The 19614-nt window shown below is 44.4% G+C and overlaps 1 long non-coding RNA gene across 1 annotated transcript in view; it reads left to right on the top strand.

Annotated features, from left to right (window-relative positions):
* LOC149870353 (uncharacterized) overlaps positions 1–9095 on the top strand; it is a 66790-nt gene extending 57695 nt beyond the window's left edge. The window contains exon 5 of the long non-coding RNA XR_016440717.1: positions 7906–9095. This is a non-coding gene — a long non-coding RNA (uncharacterized LOC149870353). The remainder of the gene's footprint in view (positions 1–7905) is intronic.
* The last annotated feature ends 10519 nt before the right edge of the window (positions 9096–19614 follow it).

Here is a 19614-nt window from a genome sequence, read left to right as displayed (position 1 = left end):
GCACCCCCACTCTCCCCTCCCTACTCCCTGCTAAGCAGGAATTCCCCCCTCCCCTATGCCTTACACAAACAACTGTCAGCATTAGCTAGCATACCACATGCTGAGTATGGTCTGTGCTGTGACAGAAAAGATGGGACAAAGGCAGACAGGACTGTATCCTTTCTGGAGATAATCAACAGGTAGCTGGTAATGTCTCTCCTTGAAATGTTCCCTTCCTTGGGGAGGGCTGTGCTAGCACCCCCTGGCTTCTAGCCTGAGCTACTACAGGCATGCATCTCTATTTCTTGGATGTCTGTGTGGTTACAAATCAGTTTAGCCTAGCCAGGTTAGATTAACCTGCAAAGATTGAATTAATTCAGACTCAGGATTTTTGAATGTCTGTCCCTAGCTTTGGCACATCATGTGCCATACCAGTGGAGCCATTTGAGGCTCCAGTCCTGCAACACTTTCATGGAGTACTGCACAGGTGCAATTGTGTGCCTATATGGAACTAACTGCAGGAATGATCCCTCTGAGTGTATGGATGAGCTCCCGACTCTGATCACTAGGAAAGCAGAGAAGAAAGGAGGCTGGCTGTAAAATAGCCTGCTGCTTTATCTGCACCAGTATGTGCATAACTGTCATGTAAAGGGAGTTGGACCCATGCTGATTTTTCTACTCAATCCTTCACCTCTTTTGTTTACAATTCTTTTTCCTCCACCCCTGACAGACCAGACTAGTCTGGCTCCCAGCCAGCTCAGGCGGGGAAACACTAAGTTATTCAGTTCTTTATAAATGGCAATCTCTCCAAAAGTAATTCTCACTTATTTTCATACTGAGTAATTGCAGCAAAGTGACTGCCATTATAAAATTAAATAACTACTAGAGATTGACAAGTATGCTACTGAAACAACAATCAGCATTTCTGTACATTATTCATGGAATCCTACTTTACAATAAAGCTCACAGCAAAGTCAAGGACAGATTCTGTTAACACTGTGATACAAAACTAACATCAGGTGTGAACGTTAACTTCCTAAACCAGTACTATCCAAAATAAAAATAAATGAATAAAAGTCAAATCAAATCAATAATGTTTGACTCTTCTGGATGGTGGCTCTCCCTTACCTGTTCACTTCAAGGCAGGTTCAGTCACATACTCAAATATATGGTCTTGCATCATAATGCACTGTAGAAAACATCTGATGACTGATCTCCATGTCAAAGGCACATCAACTAAGGAAGTTATTAGAGGCACTATATCCATTTATTTAGTCTAATAGAAAGTTTTTACCAAAAAAGATCACAAGGAAAGGACTCTCAGAACAACTTGTCATTTTGGAACAGTATTCGGGAATTGTAATGGCAGTAAATTCATTTCAGTTTAGGTTGGCAATAATCCCTCATAATAAATAATACTGTTTGCTATGTAAAATTCCAGTACTTCGTGACCTGCCTCCACTTGCATATTAGTCAGAGTTGTCAACAAAGCATTGAGAGTGGGAAGGAGTGCAGTAGGACAGACACCATGGGAATAGTAGATGTCGTTCATAGATTCATAGATATTAGGGCTGGATGGGACCTCAGAAGATCATTGAGTCCAGCTCCCTGCCCCAGGGGCAGGAAGTCAGCTGAGGTCACAGGATAAATGTCCAATTGACTCTTAAAGGAGTCCAGAGTAGGTGTTTGCACCACCTCTGGCAGCAGTCTGTGGCAGGCCTTTGGGGCTCAGACTATAAAGAAGGTCTTCCTTATGTCCAACCTGAAATGGTCCTGGAGAAGTTTGTGACTGTTTGACCTTGTCATCCTATGGGGTGCTCTAGTGAACAGGCATTCCCCCAGATCCTGATGTACACCCCTTCTATACTTATAGGCAGCAACCAGGTCCCCCCTAAGCCTGTGTTTTTCCAGGCTGAAGAGGCCCATGGCTCACAAACTCCCATCATAAGACCTGTTTTCCTGCCCTCTGATCATGCGTGTGGCTCTCCTCTGGACTCTCTCAAGCTTCTGGATACAGTACTCCAGCTGGAGCCTCACCAAGGCCGAGTACAGTGGGAGGATGACATCCTGGCATTTGCTAGAGAAGCATATATGGATGCAAGCCAGAGTTTTGCTTGTTTTCCCAGCTGCAACATCACATTGGTGGCTCACATTCATCTTGTGGTCAGTCATGACCCCCAAGTCCCTTTCGGCCATGGTGTTAGCAAGCATAGCACTGCCAAGCCTATAAGCATGCTGCAGGTTTTTCTTCCCAAGGTGGAGTACCTTGCATTTTTTGGCATTGAAGGCCATCAGGTTTTTGTCCACCCATTTTCCAAGCCTGTCAAGGTCACCACCATGTCCTTGGGTGTGAACGCTTTACCCAAAGTTTGGGGTCATCAGCGAACTTGGTCAGTCCGCTTCCAACACCAATGTCCACATCATTAATGAAGATGTTGAAAAGAACAGGCCCAAGAACGGAGCCTTGGAGGACCCCACTGGTCATGGCGCACCACAATGATTGACTCCCATCAACTACCACTCTCTGAGTCCGACCTCAAAACCAATTCCCCAGCCAGCAGACTGTGATGTAGCCAAGGCCACAATTGGCCAGTTTTTCTATAAGACGATCATGGGATACCAGAACGAAAGCTTTTTTCAAGTCAAGATATATGACATCAATCACTTCTCCCTTGTCCAGGTGATATGTCACCTGGTCGCAGAAGGAGATGATATTGGTCAGGCAAGACCTACTTGCAACAAACCCATAGTGGCTATCCCTCAGGAAGTATCCTTCAGCCATGTAACAGGAGTACCACTTTCGGAGCCTCTCCGGACGCGCGGCTCCGTCCTCCTGCAATGGGCCAATCGCCCGCCCACTCTCGCCTGCCACGACTTGATCTTACTTATAATTGATGGTTGATTGGAATTAGCAGGAGGCTGCCCATTTTTGTGTGCCCCGATGGCAGGGGCGCTGCCTGTGGCTCCTTTTCCTCCCCTGCACCGCAGCCCAAGCCTCGCATATGGTGCCTGTATGATCTAACTTGGGCCATGTTATTATGTCTCGGCCCTTCGTTTGTCCTTGGGGCTCCTCACCACCCCTTCTCACTCTTGGGGCCCTCGCCGCCCCTCCTCACTCTTGGGGCTCCTCACTGCCCCCTAACTCCAGCGCTCCTTGTTGCCTCCTAGCTCCAGAGCTGGGCCAATGTGCCCTGCCCCTTCCTGGGGCTTCTCTCCGTGCAACCGCCCCAAAGGGCTGGGTTCAATACCCCTCAACACCGCGCCACACCGGCGCGAACAGCTATGCCTACCCGGCACTGCTCACTGTGCCCCACAGGGCACCAGGAACCCCCAGATTACTGGGGCGCTCCCATGAGACCTCCTCTCACCCCTACAGCCTCACCTGGTCCTCCGGTACCATACAAACAAACACAAACCATAAGCCAACCAGCTATAACACAAAACACAAAACCCCAAGCCCCAACATAGCAGCTTGACCGTTTGGGTCAGGGTATACATCTCACCCTACCAGAGAGAGGGAGAGCACGAGCACACATCAACCCCCAGCAAGAGCCCAGGGCTATTCCGGCCATCAGAGTTCTCCCCTTTGTTGTGGCTGAGTTCCTCCTCCCTCAGCGGCCAGAGGGGAACTGCCCTCCTAGCCTTCTGCTTGGCCTTAAGAAGGGCTAAGCTCCGCCCCTTCTTGTCCCTAGGTTTCCCCGGTTGCTAGGGCAACCAGCACCTGCGCAGTCCTGATGACTGGCAGCTGTGCTTCCCTCGTCCCAACACTAGGGGTCTCTCCTGAGCCGCTTCTGCTCCCAGTCACAGAGCACCTGAGAGCCCTGCGACAAGCCAGTTTGTCAAGAATGGTCTTTTTGATGATTTTTTCCAAGATGTTTTCTGGGATAGAGGTCAGGCTGATGGGCCTGTAGATCCCTGGATCTACTTTCCTCCCTTTCTTGAAGATAGGTACCATATTGGTCTTCTTCCAATCTTCAGGCACTTCGCCTGGGCACCACGAGTTCTCAAAGATCCATGCCAGTGGCAGAGCTATGGTGCTTGCTAGCTCCTTAAGTAACCTGGTGTGTAAGTTGTCTGGGCCAGTTGACTTGAAGGTGTCCAGCCTCTTAAGGTGTTCCTTCACATGGTCAACATTGATGAAGGATAACAGTTTTCCCTTGCTCTGGCCATCTTGTACCGTATTGAGCAGGGCCATCCCTTGGGGCTGGTGAAAAACCAATGCAAAATACCCATAAAGCAGGTTGGCTTTTTCCTGGGCTTTGGTTGTCAGTTGACCCGTAGTTTTAGCAGGGGTCCAATGTTGCCCTTGCTTTTCCTCCGGCTCCCCACATATCTACAAAAGGACTTTTTATTGTCCTTGATACATGTATCTAGTTGGAGTTCATATGCAGCCTTGGCTTTCCTGGTTCGCTCCCTACAGATCCAGACCAGTGCAGAGTACTCCTCCTTTGGGCTGGATCCAGCCTTCCATACTTTGTAGGTCTTTCTTTTTAGATGCAGAAGGTCCACTAGTTCCCTTCAGAGCCACGGAGGCTGCTGTGCCCTTTTGCTGACTTTCCTCCGAGAAGGGATTGCTTGAGATTCCAGGATCTCTCCCTTGAACAACCATTCTTCCTGAACTCCCCTCCCCTTTGGGTCATGGTCCCTTAGGGCCTCACCAACAAGCTTCCTGAGCTTGTCAAAGTCAGCTTTCCTGAAATCGAGAACTTCTGTTTTGCTGACTGACTTGGCAGCTTTACAGCGGATAGTGAAGGTGGTCAGCTCATGGTTGCTGTCTCCCAGCTTCCCTTTGATCATTAGGTTGCTGATTAAGTCATCCCCCATTGCCAGTACCAGGTTGAGTAGAGTTTTGCCTCTCATCAGTCCATAGACTTCTTGAGTCAGATAGAGTTCATCCATGCACATGAGGAAGCTTTGCGACTATTCAGATGTGGCTGAGTGCTCTTCCCACAAGATGTGAGGGTGGTTGAAATCTCCCATGACAACCATGCACTAGGAGCATGCAGCTTCAGCTAGTTCCCTGGCAAATTCCTGGTCAAGCTCTTGATCTGGGCTAGGAGGTCTGTAGTAGACTTCCACCATCGTGTCCCCTGTGCCTTGTTCACCATGGATTTTGACCCAGAGAGTCTCCAATCATCCCCCTGGGAGCCAATGTCAGCTTGCAGGGATGCATAGCTTTCCTTGACATAGAGGGGAAGATGTTGCAGTATGTCGCTATGCAGGTGGTTGTTCATTGCCATTATCAGCTGAAGCTGGATGCTGGTCTGGCTTTGAAGTACCTTTTCTTTGTGAACAACAATATTTGGAGTTTCTGTTCCATAAAATTGTGACAATACTACTTCCTTTCTACAATGCCTGTAATTTGAGATGACACATTCCAAGTGTAGTGATGCTGTCATGTTTACATAGTGCTTCACGTCATGGAGATCTGACCTCAGTGCCTTCTGCAATATTACTAATTTTGCCTGCATTTGTTAAATATGTCTAGTCAGTTAAAATTACTGTACTCTGAATAATTTGTGAGGACTGAAAATAATTTCACAAGCACTTAACTTCTGTGAACAAAATGCACAGTTGTCCAGATCTAAGTCAGTATTTATTATTACAAGAATATGACAATGAGAGCTGCCATTTTCATTCATTCAGCCAGTCTAATAGTATGGTTTCTACATAATTGCTAGTTTTGTTAGAATTACAGTGTAGCAAGCCGTTAAAAATAGAAGGAAACAGATGGATGAAGTCCGTTCATGTGAAGCGGGCCGTGTACATTGCCTTCCTTTATCTTCTCCAACAAATGTCAAGAGGAAAGTGTGATCAGCAGACTGCAGAGGAAAGGGCCAAAAAGTTGAACGACTGTATTGTCTGTATGAAGTCCCACTTTTTGTTCTTTGCTACTCAAATACACATTGGGCTTTTTGTTCTTGTTGGTAGAAAGGAAAATATGATATACATGTGTTGAGTACATCATTGTAGGAAGATGGTCAACTAATGGGAAGTTCGAACTATTATTCTGTGGATAGTGGGATCTGAGACTTCTCAAAAATATTTTAGGTGTCCATTACCATAATTGCATTTCTATCATTCAGCAGCAAAGCAATAGCATCCATTTATGCTGAACTGAATGTGAAGAAACTCCAAAGGTCAATGACAAGCATATGTCCTCCTGTAAGATTCAGAGATTCAGTTGGTAGCTTAATTGGAAATTCCTTACTTTATATTTTAATCCTCTAACTAAAAAGTTTATAACTAGATGATATGTGTATTTCATTTTTTGTCATCCATATCAAAGGGTTTGTTATGATTTTCAGGCAGGTTCATATTGTGTTTACTAGATGCATACCAAGGCTTAACACTTATAGGGTCTAGTAGGGCTGTGCAAAGCTTTGGTAGCTGATTCAATTAGGAGGAGATTTGGCTCAATTCAGTGGCCAAACCTCCAAATCTGAATTGAATCAGAAGACCCATTAAAAGGTCTGAATTGATTCAGACAGGTTTGGTGCTGTTTGGGAGATTCGGTCATAGACTAAATAGGCAGCAGTCCTCGACCACATTGGACACGTTTGCCTCCAGCTGATAGGTCTGTTGTGGTGGGTGGAGGGGGAGGGGCATGGGCATGGGGGGGCAGATCAATGCCTGCACAGCAAGGGAGGGATTGGGGCTGGGGCTGGGGCTGGGGCTGGGACAACCCGCCCAGCCGGGGTTGGGGGGTGCAGGACTCATGGAGTGGGGCTCCTGCCACCACATGCTGCTGGTCTGGGAGCTGCTGTTCTGGTGGCTTTCACTATGGGTTTTTTTACACTGGGATCCCCTGGTGTCAAATGCCCTCCCCATCCCCCACAAATTAGCAGCAAATTAGCAGTGCAGGGAACACTTACATGTGCAGTGTGTATGGTGCCACAGAGCTCTGTGCTGCTGCATACCATACATTCCTGTTTGTCTGGATGCACCCTTACAGTTCAATGTGTTTCTGAAATACAGTACTTCCTTTATCAATGCTGGACTTTACATCAAACATGCAATAATCAGTATTGTGAATGATGCTACTTAGATAAGTTAATTTTACTTAACATTAAGGTTAACATTTAAGGTCCCATTTTCACATGTGGGCAGAATTACCTAAAAGTTATGTAAGTTGATTTAATAAGACCACCAGCTTGCTCAACAGGATTTGTCAGACCATCTGTCTTTTTCTGCATGTCTTCATTTGATTTATTTATCAGACAGATGTCGTCTGCAAAGTTTGAGACTCCAAGTTTGCTATGTTTCCCTGCAATGCCCATTGCTATATAGCTGGCAGAGGAATCACTGTCAGCAGCAAATACAAACAATATATGAGAAAAGATAGAATCTTGCCTGACACCAGTCTCATCTCCAGGTATATTTTTACTGCACAGTGTGCATTCTAATGTAATTTAATTATTTGAAATATTTTGTTGGAAATCCAGTTAGCAAATCACCATAGTAGATAATAAGTCATTAAATACATTTTGGTAATGCACAAAATTAAGGCTACTGACTGCAGTCATTCACACCATTTGAAGCTCTGGCCTACCCTAAGATCAATTTGTCTCCTTCATTGTTCTGCAAGTATGCTATCAAATATGTCTCTAAACCTTTTTAAAGATAATTGCACAGAATTTACTGGGGACTTAGAGAAGCATAACCTACTCTCAGTTGTTACAATCACTCAAATGTTTATCTTTTAGACAGTTGGATTATAATCCTTTTCCATTCTTCTGGGTTGTATTCCTTCTTCATAGTAAACTGAGTCAATCAGTGCAATAACCCTTTCATGTTGCTTTCTTCACTTTCTTTAAGTTCAGCTTTGATTTAAACTTTACTTGGAAAGATATTCTTTACTCTGTTGATGGTTGTTTTAAATTCATCCATAAAAACATCAAAATGTACTTTCTTCTTTATGTTAAGGACAAATGATACTTCTGGGAGACATCTGATAAGGATATTCTGCTCATCTTTTCAATTGCTTTTCTAAAGGTAATAGAAGACCTTCCCTGCTGTGGGTAGAGTCCCCAGTAAGTTATTTAGTGGTTTGATAAATTGCTCTCGTGTCTTTTTTCACTGCTGCTGTTTTACTTCTAATGCCTACCTATCAATATCCACTTTGTTTTTCTTTCTAGCCAATCTTCTCACCTTTTTATCTCTATTCTTGTATTCCACTTTACATTCTTTACCTCTTTCTGACCCTAAAACAAGAAATATATTTAATTTGGCCTATGTTCCTTCTGCAGCATTGCTGATTCATTCTTCCTTCCTACCTTTGCTAAATCCCAGGATGTTATCTGCTCTTATAAACAGAAGTTTCACTTCTGTTTTACTTCTTATGCCCTCTTTATTGTAAGTGTATTTCCACCGTATTAGAAGTCTTCTTTGAAAGCTGAGTTTCAAAAAATGTTCCTCATTTGTTCTTCCTCTCATTTGGATAAATTAAATTCTGATATTCTTTACTAGGAATATTTTCAGTTTATGTTCATTGTACAAATACCTAAATGTTGATCCCTACCTATACCTATTCCTCTATATATGTGGGCATCTTGAAGTGACAATTGAAACTTTGTATATACCAAAAACTTTATTTATTAATTGTCTCAGGTGAGATCCATTTGTGGATCTTTCTAACAAAATTTTTCTTTGAATGATGAGTGGACTGGGATTCTAACTATGCACTACAACACTCTTGTTATGTGAGCAGTACTATGTACACATTATATTCATCAAACTATGATTATCTTTTTCCACCATAGTATTCATATCACTTATACATAGGCACCTATCACATTCATTGGCCCTGGTGGCCAATTACATGGCTGGAACACAGCCAGGGCCCCTGATTTCACAGCCATATCATGCCTACAGCTGCCATTTTGAAGGCCACATTGGGCAAGCAGTTTCAGCTGGGTGGCTCCTACCCCAGCTCACGAGGCTGTAGCTTCAGCTCCCAGCCACCAGATCTGGAGCTGGAGCCTCAGCACTCTGCATGGGGCCAAGCCCCATTCGTGTGCGGTGGACAGCCCAAGCCATGCTCCCACCGGTGCCCACAGCCTGGCTGGGTGCCTCTCTACGCCCCCCACCCTTCAGTTCCAGGATCTGGAGCTAGGCCCTTGTGTGGAGCTAGGCCCTCAGGAGCGGTGTGGTGCAGTGCAGCAGGAGTGAGAGGAGGAGCTGCTGCTGGAGGCCAGGGGCACAGAGCAGCACTTGGCTGACTGAAGCCACACCGAGAACAGCCCGCTGGAAACTGCTCTGGTCCCTGCTGCACCACGCTGTGTCTGCCACATTGTTCTTGGTGGGTGGGTGGGCGGGCAACCAGCTTTAGCAAGGTGGTTGCTGCCACAGTGCTGGGGCTCCAGCTTCAGCTCCTGGCCACTTTCCTGGGAGCTGGAGCCAGAGCCCCATGTGCTGGGACAGGAGCACTTTCCAGTGGGCTGTTCCTAGGGTGGCTGCAGCCAGCCAGGAGCTGCTCTGTGCCTCCAGCAGCAGCTCTTCCTCTCACACCTGCTGCACTGCACTGTACCTTTCCCAGAAAGCACGTGGGGACCCGGCTCCAGATCCTGGAACTGGAGGTGGGGGCTGCAGAGCAGCGGCCGGTGAGGCTGCGGGCACCAGTGGACATGTGGCACAGGCTGCTCTGATGCAAGTGAACTGGGCTTGGCCCCATGCAGAGTGCCACAGGGGTAGCATGAACTGCACTGCCTGGGGAGCTATGCTGTACATGTCTCCTGCTCTCCCCCCTCCCCTTACACACAACAGGCTCCCAGGACCTAGCAACCAGACAGCCCCCCACTCCTCACACACCCACCCCCACATCCCCCCACACTCTCTTCCTTCCCCTCTCCCTCCCACTCCAAGGACACTTGGAGCTTTTCCCTGATCCTCTCCTTCCTTTCCCCTTCTGGAGACAGAGATGGGAACTTTTCCCACCTCTCCTCCTCCCCACCACTTCAGGAGATGGGCAGCCTACTTTTTTTTTCCCTCTTTGCTCCCTTCCCCCTCCATCTACCCTTCTAGGAGACAGCTTTTTTTGCTGGCTCTTTGCCAGCTTTTTTAACATAGCTGGTCTTCTATGCTTTTTCATGGGGAACTGGCTATTTCACAGGAGACTATCAATTACATGATTTCCATGAAATCATGTATTTTTTAAGTCCCTACTCATATGAACACAGAATCTTATATTGTGAGGCTTTCCTGTTGAGGTCCTGTCAAATAATTCTTGTCTCTAATATTAATTCATTGGACAGAATAGTGAATGATGATCATTTTCCTGTAATGTTTCTGAAATCTTGCTTTTATAAATCTATGGTCATTTGATTCCTAGACTAAAATGATTCTTTTGCCATGAACTTGCATGTTATTGCACATGCTTCCCCTTTCTTGGCTTCTGTCCTATATAAACTGTAAGTTTACTGTCATTTTGATATTGGTATCTGGCGACTTGTATTAATCAGTATTACGATTAAGATCTATGTTATAATTCTGAATTTTCTTTCACTTGAACTGACTTCCTGATTATATTCCTCATCATATAAACCAACCCAATGCTCGGAAAGGACCCTGAAGAGTCTTCAAGGCAAAAGTATCCTGCCATCGAGAGCATGGTTACTCTCCTTTTAAAGGCCATAGGGATCCAGGGATCTGTACTTGCCATATCACCCTTGTTTCTATAAATGTTTTCCAAGATTCAGTTGTCAACATCCTGCACCACAGCCAGAGATAGAGTAAAATATTTAAACAAAGATTAACTGGTCCGAGTTGACTGTACTGGTTGAGTCTGGCTAATACCTGTCTGCAACATGTGTTCTGGGGTGTTTCAAAGTGACCATTTAAGCAACCCATCATTTTTCTAGGTCTAGAAATTGTCCAGTTTTGTGATGTTCTAATGAGATGTTTGACGTACAGTACTACTCTTGATTACATTTGGGGTAGAGGGAAGTAATATGTTACCAGCATGTGCTATTTCTATCCAAAATAAAATGTAATGGAAATGGAGCTGCTGCTGTTGCAAACTTAGTAAGCTGTTCAGCCCTGGTTAGTGAAGTTATAACATCTCTGATTTGGAAACAGAGCAAAATGATGAAGTCAACCATGAGTAGTGAGGAGAAAGCAGCATTAAAAGAACAAAACAACCCTCCAATATATAAGGGGAAACAAAAGCTGTCAATATAATTTTGAGGTTGTGACAAATATGGAATTGATAAGAGAAGCTAAAGAAATTAGGGAGGAAAAAATCCATGATAATAACTATACTAGGCACAAAAGACATCTTACCAACAATTTTACCTGATGCAGAAAGTAAAATTGTTAGTCATGCTATGGGAAAGACTGTATTCAATAAATTTCTGTTTGCTAAGAAGGAGAATGATATAGTCATATTACATGAAAATACGGAAGTAATTTTCAATCCATTAATGATGGAGGATGATGGCAAAGAATATTAATGGCCCAAGTATTTTTAAAAAATCATCAGATTAGCAGACTTGAATAAGTTGCACCCAAGAGTACAAAAATATATTGTCTGAGGCAGTCTTCTGGCCTTCTGATGTTAGATTATTCATGAGTCTTGCAATACTGGGAAAACTCCAGCAGACTGGAAGAGTACCAATAGTGTGGCAATACTGAAAGAGGCCCAACAGGATGATCCAGGTAACTACCACCTTGATAGGCTGACACCAATCCCCAGCAAAATAACAGAAAGCTGCTATAGGATTTAACTGATGAAGTCTTAAAAATCTAGAAATAAATTAACTCCAGTTAATCAATGAAAAGAGTAACATAGGTTTTCTCAAATCAAACCCAATTTAATTCTTGATGAGATGCAATTTGGTGGATAAAAGTAATTACACAGAGTAGGACTTTTGTAAAGCAGTTGATGTACTGCAGTATGACATCCCAATTAAAAGCAAAAAGACAGCAGCATACAGTAATATTAAAATGCACACTAAATGGATTAAAAAACAGCTAAGTGACAGTGATATCCAAAAAACGAATCAGAATTGCAAAATAGCCAAATAGGCATGTTTCTAGAAGGGTTCCACAAGTTTTCTACAATTTGATATTTTTATTTTAAAAATCTGGAAATAAATCTTAATATAGACAAAAAATTAGGCTGATAAAATGTATGGATGACAAAGAATACAGAACTGGTTAATGAGGACAGGATAGTCCTGCAGAGAAATATAGATAAGGGTCAGCAACCTATTACAAATGCAAGCGAAAGCTTGCAAACTTGTTGGTGCTGTGGGCCACCATTTCTCCCCCAGATGCTCCAGGCACAATGAACAGAGGTTGCATCAAGGAAGAGCAGCCCACCACATGGGCTGTAGCAGCTGGCTGGAGTGGCCGGGGGGCAATTGGTGCACCATAAGCAAAATATCAACCGGCTCCAATGGCTGCAGCTTTAGCACACCCTTAGTAAAATGCAGACTGGATTGGACCTTTGCAAGCCAGAAACAATCCTTTTGCAGGCCAGATGCAACCCATGGGCCATAGGTTGCCAATTCCTCATTTTAAAAGCTGAACTTGGAGCATAATTTAACCAGACCCAAATGCAAAAGGCATACATTTAAGAATCCAGAATGCCTGTCATATCTACAGCATAGGAAACTGTGTACTTGGAAGCAGTGACACTAAAAAGAATTCAGCTGTTAAAGTGGACAAACAATATAAAATTTCAGCATAATGTTATGGTGAAAAAGCTAATGAAATCTGTGGATGTTTAGAAAGGGAAGTACAGAGATTATTTTACCTCTGTACTTGGCATTAGTGAGACTGATGCTAAAATGTTGCATGTAGTTCTGATGTCTATACTTTAAAAAAGGAGGTTGAAAGGTTGGAGAGTGCAGAAAAATAACTACAAGAATTATGTAAGCGCTGGAAAGCATTCTTTATATTGAGGGACAGGTCTGTTTAATTTATCAAAAACACTGAGCAGTGACTTGATTTACAATGTACAAGTAATTTTCACATGGAGAAAATACTGGGTACTTAATGGCAGCATAATTTATTGGAGAAAGGTATAACAAGAACCAGTGGCTTAACCTGAAGTAAGACACATTCAATTTAGAAATAAATTGAAAAAAGAAAACAAGCAGTGACAATATGTAACCACAGAAATACACTTCCTAAGAAAATGGTGGGTTCAGACTGATACTGGATGTCTTTTTGGAAGCCAAACTTTGACTTAATTCAAGTTATACTTTCATCAAGCAGTTCTTGTGCTCGATACAGGAGTAATTGGGTGGAATCTCTAGGTCAGCTAGATGACTGAAGGATCCCTAATCACCTTAAGCTCTATCAAATCATGAAGTGTGTTAAGAGCAACCATTTAAATGTTCAAACAGCCCACAATGTTATTCAGCCATGTAACTCTCCACTGGATGGTTGGGATGCAGGCAAAGAATCAGCCACCTCATCTGGCTGATGATCCTAACTAGAGATCAAGAGCTATTCCACCACATGCATATTTTCTATCTAATGGCTGTGATAGGCCACTGGAGTAATAGTCTTAGATACAAATATTTCATGTACTACATATCACTAATAAAAGGGATATGAATCTGTAACTACCCCAATAAAAGAGCTTTAGATGCTCTAGTTTTTTGTTTGGAGGAGCTCAATGCAATCTGCAGAAACATGACCAGATGGCAAAAAGTCATATGAGTGGTAGACATCCAGGATTTGTACTGCTAATGTTTGGGATGAACTTCTTTCCAACAGGAAAATATATCACCCACTGTGATGACTGTGAAACTCAAGCTGAGCTGGGCCTACTCATAAAAGTTAAAATACAAAATATTAATGACAATTGCATAATGCAAGAGGATGTGAGTTTGTGGAAATGAGTTTGCTCATTATTTATGAAAAGAAATAATGAGACATCACTTCCAACTTATTTTACTATATTTATGATTATTTATTTTAAGCAGCCTCCCATCAGTCTGGTAAATGTTTCTGTTGCAATTAACTTGTGTTTATGTGCAGGAAAAGACATTCTCCATATGAGCTCTGATAGATGTCTCCCCTTGATTTATACTCTCTTTTTGCCTCAGTGGTTCCCTAGGTCTTCCAAGGACAATGCCTTGTAAACCTTGCTTTTCCTACTTGTTAAGCAGTTTCTTGATATGTTACAACTTAGTAGAAATGGATAACCTCTCATCACTGAGGAAGGTAATTCATTCAAAATTGAGACATTCTGATACCCAATAATAAGCAGTTTGATTAATAGGATTTTCCTGTCAATTACTGCTTGGGACTCTCTCTTGATTTATGCAACCACAAGAATGCTTTGAAGATGCTGAGCTGAAGGGTATAAAATAAAAAGGTAACAGCTAACAGCTAGGGATGTGTGAAACAGCACCGTTTCATTTCGACTTCTGTTTCACCATTTCAAAGGGACATTTTGAAGTGTTTCATTTCAATGTTTTGTTTCATTTCAAAGCACTGCTCCTTTTTGTTTTGTTGAAACTGGTTCGCTGTTTTGATGCGTTTTGATGTTTTGCCCATAGCCTATAATGGGGAATCACAAAAATGCCTACAACTTTGGCATTTCTTGTGTGATTTGAATGAAAACAGCAGGGAGGGTAGCCCCTGCAGAGGCCACAAAACCTGTAAAGTTTCAAGGAGATAGGTGCTGCATTTTCTGGGAAACTGAACCTTGAGCTGCTGACAAGCAAAACTCGTGGCGTGTGTGTGTGTGTGTAAGGTGCACCCTCCTTGGCACTGGGGCCTCTACATGACATAGTAATGTGCCCCAATGATGTCTCCCCCTCCCCTACAGCCTGAACTCAGTACACCACTTTAAATGACAACAGGTAAGTAAGCAGCACAGCAGCACTAGCATCTCAGGCAGCCAAACTGTCACAGACTAGAGCCTTTCTTTCCTTTCCTGCAGGAGCTTCTTCTCCAGCAGCAGCCAGAGAACTCTCCCTGCCAGCCCCAGCCCTGGGGCTTAGATGTGCCCAGGGCCTGCCTTCTTCCAGTCAGCTGACCAAGGACAGGTGCTAGGGACGTATGTTGTAGCTGTGTTGGTCTAAGGACATAACACTGGCAGAAAAGGTTCTTTGGGTCAATCTGCTATCTTTTAGTAAACCAACTGACCAGTTGGAAAAATACATTTTAGCAAGATTTTGGGTTGAAAAACCCTTCCACTGAGTCTCCACATCTTGCATGACTTTGTGCTGTAGGATGTTCAGCTCTGCCGGTTTGTTCTGCAGCATCTTGCCCCCCACTTGATGCTCTGATAGAAGTAGCCTGCCACTTTCTGAATTTGGAAATGAGTTTGCTGGTGCCATCACCAGCAGCCCTGGCCCCCTCCAAGGCATCCCTATGAGGTGGAACTTGTGTGCCACACAGTGGGTGCCAACAAAGCTGGCATCATGGATGGCCCATATTGGACCCATTGTTAGTGACCATGAACCCACGGATGAGCTTGCCCTGCCCAATGAGCCAACCCTGCATCAAGAAGATCATGGCCCCCATGATCTTGGTTGCCATGTGGGACTCATCCATCACCTCAGCTTGAAGGAGAGCCCACCAATGGCCTCACTGGTTGCACCAGTGCCCTGTGAGGGAGAGGTATGTATGATCTCCACCCCTGCTGCTCCAGATATACAAAGTGAAGTGCAAGGTCACCTGCAGACCTACTTTGCGCAGCTCCTCCCTCAAGCATTCCCTGCATGCCTCATACAGGGACAGCACCAGTGTCCTGCTGAAGGTGGTGTATGCAGGCACTTGATAACATGGGGCCATGAGTGCCATGAGCCACCTGAACTGGCTGCTCAACTAATTAGAAGGACTGGCCATCTACAGCAAGCATCTCCCCAATGGTCTGGGTAAACTTGCTCACCTTTGAAACATGCCCCTCTTTCAGTCTGCCTTTCCCACACTGTTCCAGGCTGGCCTGCCTCTGCTTCGGGGGCACAGGGGCTTTGGAGCAAGAGAGGAACTTCTTTTTGGGCCACTGCTTTTTGCCAGGCTGAGGAGGAGCAAGGAGGTGGTGCCTGTAGAGATGCATCAGCATCCCTGTGGTGCTCATGTGTTTCATTCCCTTGCCCTGGCTGGTTTGGGCTCAGCAGTGCAGGCAGACAGCATATGTGGGATGCTCATCTGCCAGCTCAAAATGATCCCAGACCACACTACTCACTCAATTCTGGGGTGCGGGGGCATGTGTGGATACTGCCTTTTCCCCCTCCTCATCAGGCAGAGGTACAGCAACAAAAGGAGTGGACTCAGCTGTGCCACTTGCCTCCACAACTTCTACCTTAACCTCCTCCAAATTGCCTTCTGGGGAAGGAGACCTGGTTCTAGGGGAAACTTGAGGGGTGTGGAGCACAAACTCTGATGATTCCTGTTTCTTCCCCAGAATTTTCCTTGCTATGGCACTCAGCTCCAGCTCCAGCTCCAGCTCCTCATTTGACACTGGAAGGCTCAGGATGGGAAGTGAAATGGGGGTGGAGAAGACTGTCATGCTGGAACTGCTTGTTGTCATGGTGGTGGTGGGGGTTAAGGCTGGTGCTCTTGGAGGGGATGCAGACTCAGACAGTGGCAATGCTCCCCTCTCCTTGGTGCCAGTAAAACTGGAAACCTCACGCCTGCTAGTAGGGATAAGCAAAGTAGGCCATATTCAATTTGGATTTGGCCTGATTCAGGGGACAGTGATTTGATTCATTGATTCTGATTACTGTCCCAATTCGATTCAGCCGAATCCGAATCTGAAGATTTGATGCTGATTTGGAGAATCAGTGATTCAGCCATAGACACGGGTTTAAATGGTTTTTCTACACAACTCAAGGTACCAGGCATGGCACTTGAATGCTGAGATGGTGGGGTGGATGGAGTGTCCCACAGCAGCGCGGAGGGCCCCTTGCCTGCTTGGTGGCAGACCCAGAAGTGGACTAGAAATACTCTGCCTCAGGGATCTTCTGCAGGGGGACCCCGGGTGCCACCCCAGACCCAGGAGGCACCAGTTGCTGAGCCAGAGGGTGGGAGCGGGGGGGGTGGGGGGTGGTCCACTTCTGGTGCTTCTGGTCCACTTCTGGGTCCACCACTGAGCTTGCTTTTGACTCCCCTGCACTCCTGTGGGACGCTCCATCTGCCCCACCATCTCAGCGTTCACAAGCTGCCTGGTACCTTGAAATATGCAGAAAAAACATTTAAAACTGTGTCTATGTCTAAATCATCAAATCCCTCCGAATCTCTCTGAATCTATTCAGAGGGTTCCGATTCAATTTGGAGAGATTAAAGAGTCTCCTGATTCAATTTGGATTTGGAGATTTGGCCGCTGAATCAGGCTGAATCTCTGCCAAATTGAATCAGCAACCGAAGCTTCACACAGCCCTACCTACTAGTTGTAGGAAAGAGGCTGTCTCAGTTTGGAGTGGGGGGGTGGGAAATTTACAGGTCTTGAAGCTGGGCTTGCCTGCTGGGCTTGCCCCTCCCTGAAGGCTTGCCAGCTGCTTTAGAGCATACTTCATGGTATGCTTCAGTGTGCTTGCCTTGGTGTGCTGGAAAATCTGTGTTCTTCTGTAAATCTATGTAATGTATGTATGTATGTATTTATGTAATAAATAAATATATATAAATGTATGTAGTATGTGTTCCTGAGTAAATTCTATATTATAATATACAATATATACTGTGCTTCCCTGTACATTGAATGGAATGCACACTGTGAGAAAAAGCATAGATTTCTGGGGGAAAAGAATCAAAATAGACTAACAAAAACAAAAAGAGGATTTTGGGGGAGGAATAAATTGAAAGGAATGAATGAATATAATAATAAAAGGGTGTATAGGAATATAGGAGGAATATAATAATGAAAGCAAAAGGTATTGAATCTCACTTGCTAGTAACAGACTAGCAAGTAGGAAGTGATAGACTTTCTCTGATGCTGCTGAGCTGCTGGAAGGCAGCTCAGTAACTGACCCCAAGGCAGAAAGCTCATTTCAAACAATGCTGCTTTTTATGCTGTTTTTCCATCCCTCTCACAGGGCACTGGGATTGGAAGGGACCTCAGGGAAGGATCATAGTCACTGGCCGGCTACACGTGCCAGTATCAGAGCAGGTCTTCCCCCTTCTCCCTCCTCCCTCGCCTTAGTTTCTGTTTCCCTGCAGGCAAGCCCAGCTTCAAAACTCAAAACGTTTTGACTGCCCTTGTTTCGTTTTGAGGCTGCTTTGAAGTCTTTCATTTCATTTTGATTTTGCTGTTTTGAGCTTGAAATGAGTCAAAACAGCGTCAAAATGAAACACGCAATAAAATTTCACACAGCCCTACTAACAGCATGCACTTCAAGAATGAAAGATCCTTCTGACAAGAACTGCTGCTGTGCCCAGCTGATCTTTGGGTGATTGGATCCACATCTCGAGAAGCTGTCAACAAAAAGACTGCCTCTTTTGCCTGTAATTGGTGAGAGATTATCACTTTTACCGATAAATATTCGACATTGCTTTGCTTTAGGCTCATTTAACAATAAATACTTGTAGTAAATAAAGCTTTTCTGTCATTCTTCAAATGAGTTTTTTGTCAATCCTTTTACACTAGTCCTGAATCCCATTTCATGATGTAACAACTGAGATCTAACTCTGTGCCAGACTTGCAGAACATACAAGTATTATATCACCAGCTCAAACATTTTGGATCTTTAGCTTGTACTCATTGCACCCATTAAAAACTAAACCAGAACAGGATCTAACCCAGTGATAGGATGCCAGCTTTAAAATGCAGTTAGGTTTCCTGTTTCCAGAGGCTGCTTAGGAAAGATCAATTTTCTACATACTGGAAGGTCCACATAGTGCAGCTTGAAAACAATGGGCCAAGGAAGTTAGGAGGGGGGAAATCTCAGCATCACCCCCAGGAGTATCCTATTCCCCTTCTGTTCTACTGTGTTCTTTCACCATGTTCTGTTCTCTGCCCTGCAGACTCTGTTTCTGCCAAGGAAGCCACCCTGCCCTGTTCCTCTTCCTGTCACTCACGTGGTAAGGTCCCAGGGGTGCAATGTGCCATCCCAGGAGCCAGAGAGGGCAAACTGCCCATCAGAGGAGATGACTACATCACTGACAAAGTGTGAGTGGCCACGCAGAGCGCGCTGTGGGATCCCATAGTTGGTCTCATCCCTGGTCAGCTTCCACATGATGATGGTCTTGTCTGTGCAGGAGAAGCAAGAAGGAATGCTGCTTCTAATGCTATGCTACCATGAAAGGTAGATGCTGCCAGAAGACCACAAGGTACAGTGCAGAAATTTCTTTAAGTTGGATCCAAAAGAACATAGTACATTTATACTCAATAATTGTGATGATGTACATTTTAAAATAAAAACTTTAAAATAAAAGATGTTATTGACAGTTTCCTAACCTTGTTAAACACACAAAAAGGAAAAATATTGTGTATGAATATAGTATTGTAAAAGTGAGCAATTTAATAACCTACCAGAGAGATTGTTCCACTAATACCCCGAGCTTAACCCCAAAAGATTTCTAGGGACACCTCCATAACTGGGTATTTTAAGAATGTTTTATGCAATGGTCCGTGTAGTAAATCTCAGGGGTGGATCCAGAGGGGGAGTGCAGCTGCAGCATCTCTTTAATGCTTTCTCCACACAGTTTAAAATCTATCAGCTGGGAAGGTAG

Source organism: Crocodylus siamensis, chromosome 2 (genome assembly GCF_052110815.1).
Source record: "Crocodylus siamensis isolate JL-2025a chromosome 2, ASM5211081v1, whole genome shotgun sequence".
Lineage (NCBI taxonomy): Eukaryota > Metazoa > Chordata > Crocodylia > Crocodylidae > Crocodylus > Crocodylus siamensis.
This window is presented reverse-complemented; position numbering and strand designations above follow the sequence as displayed.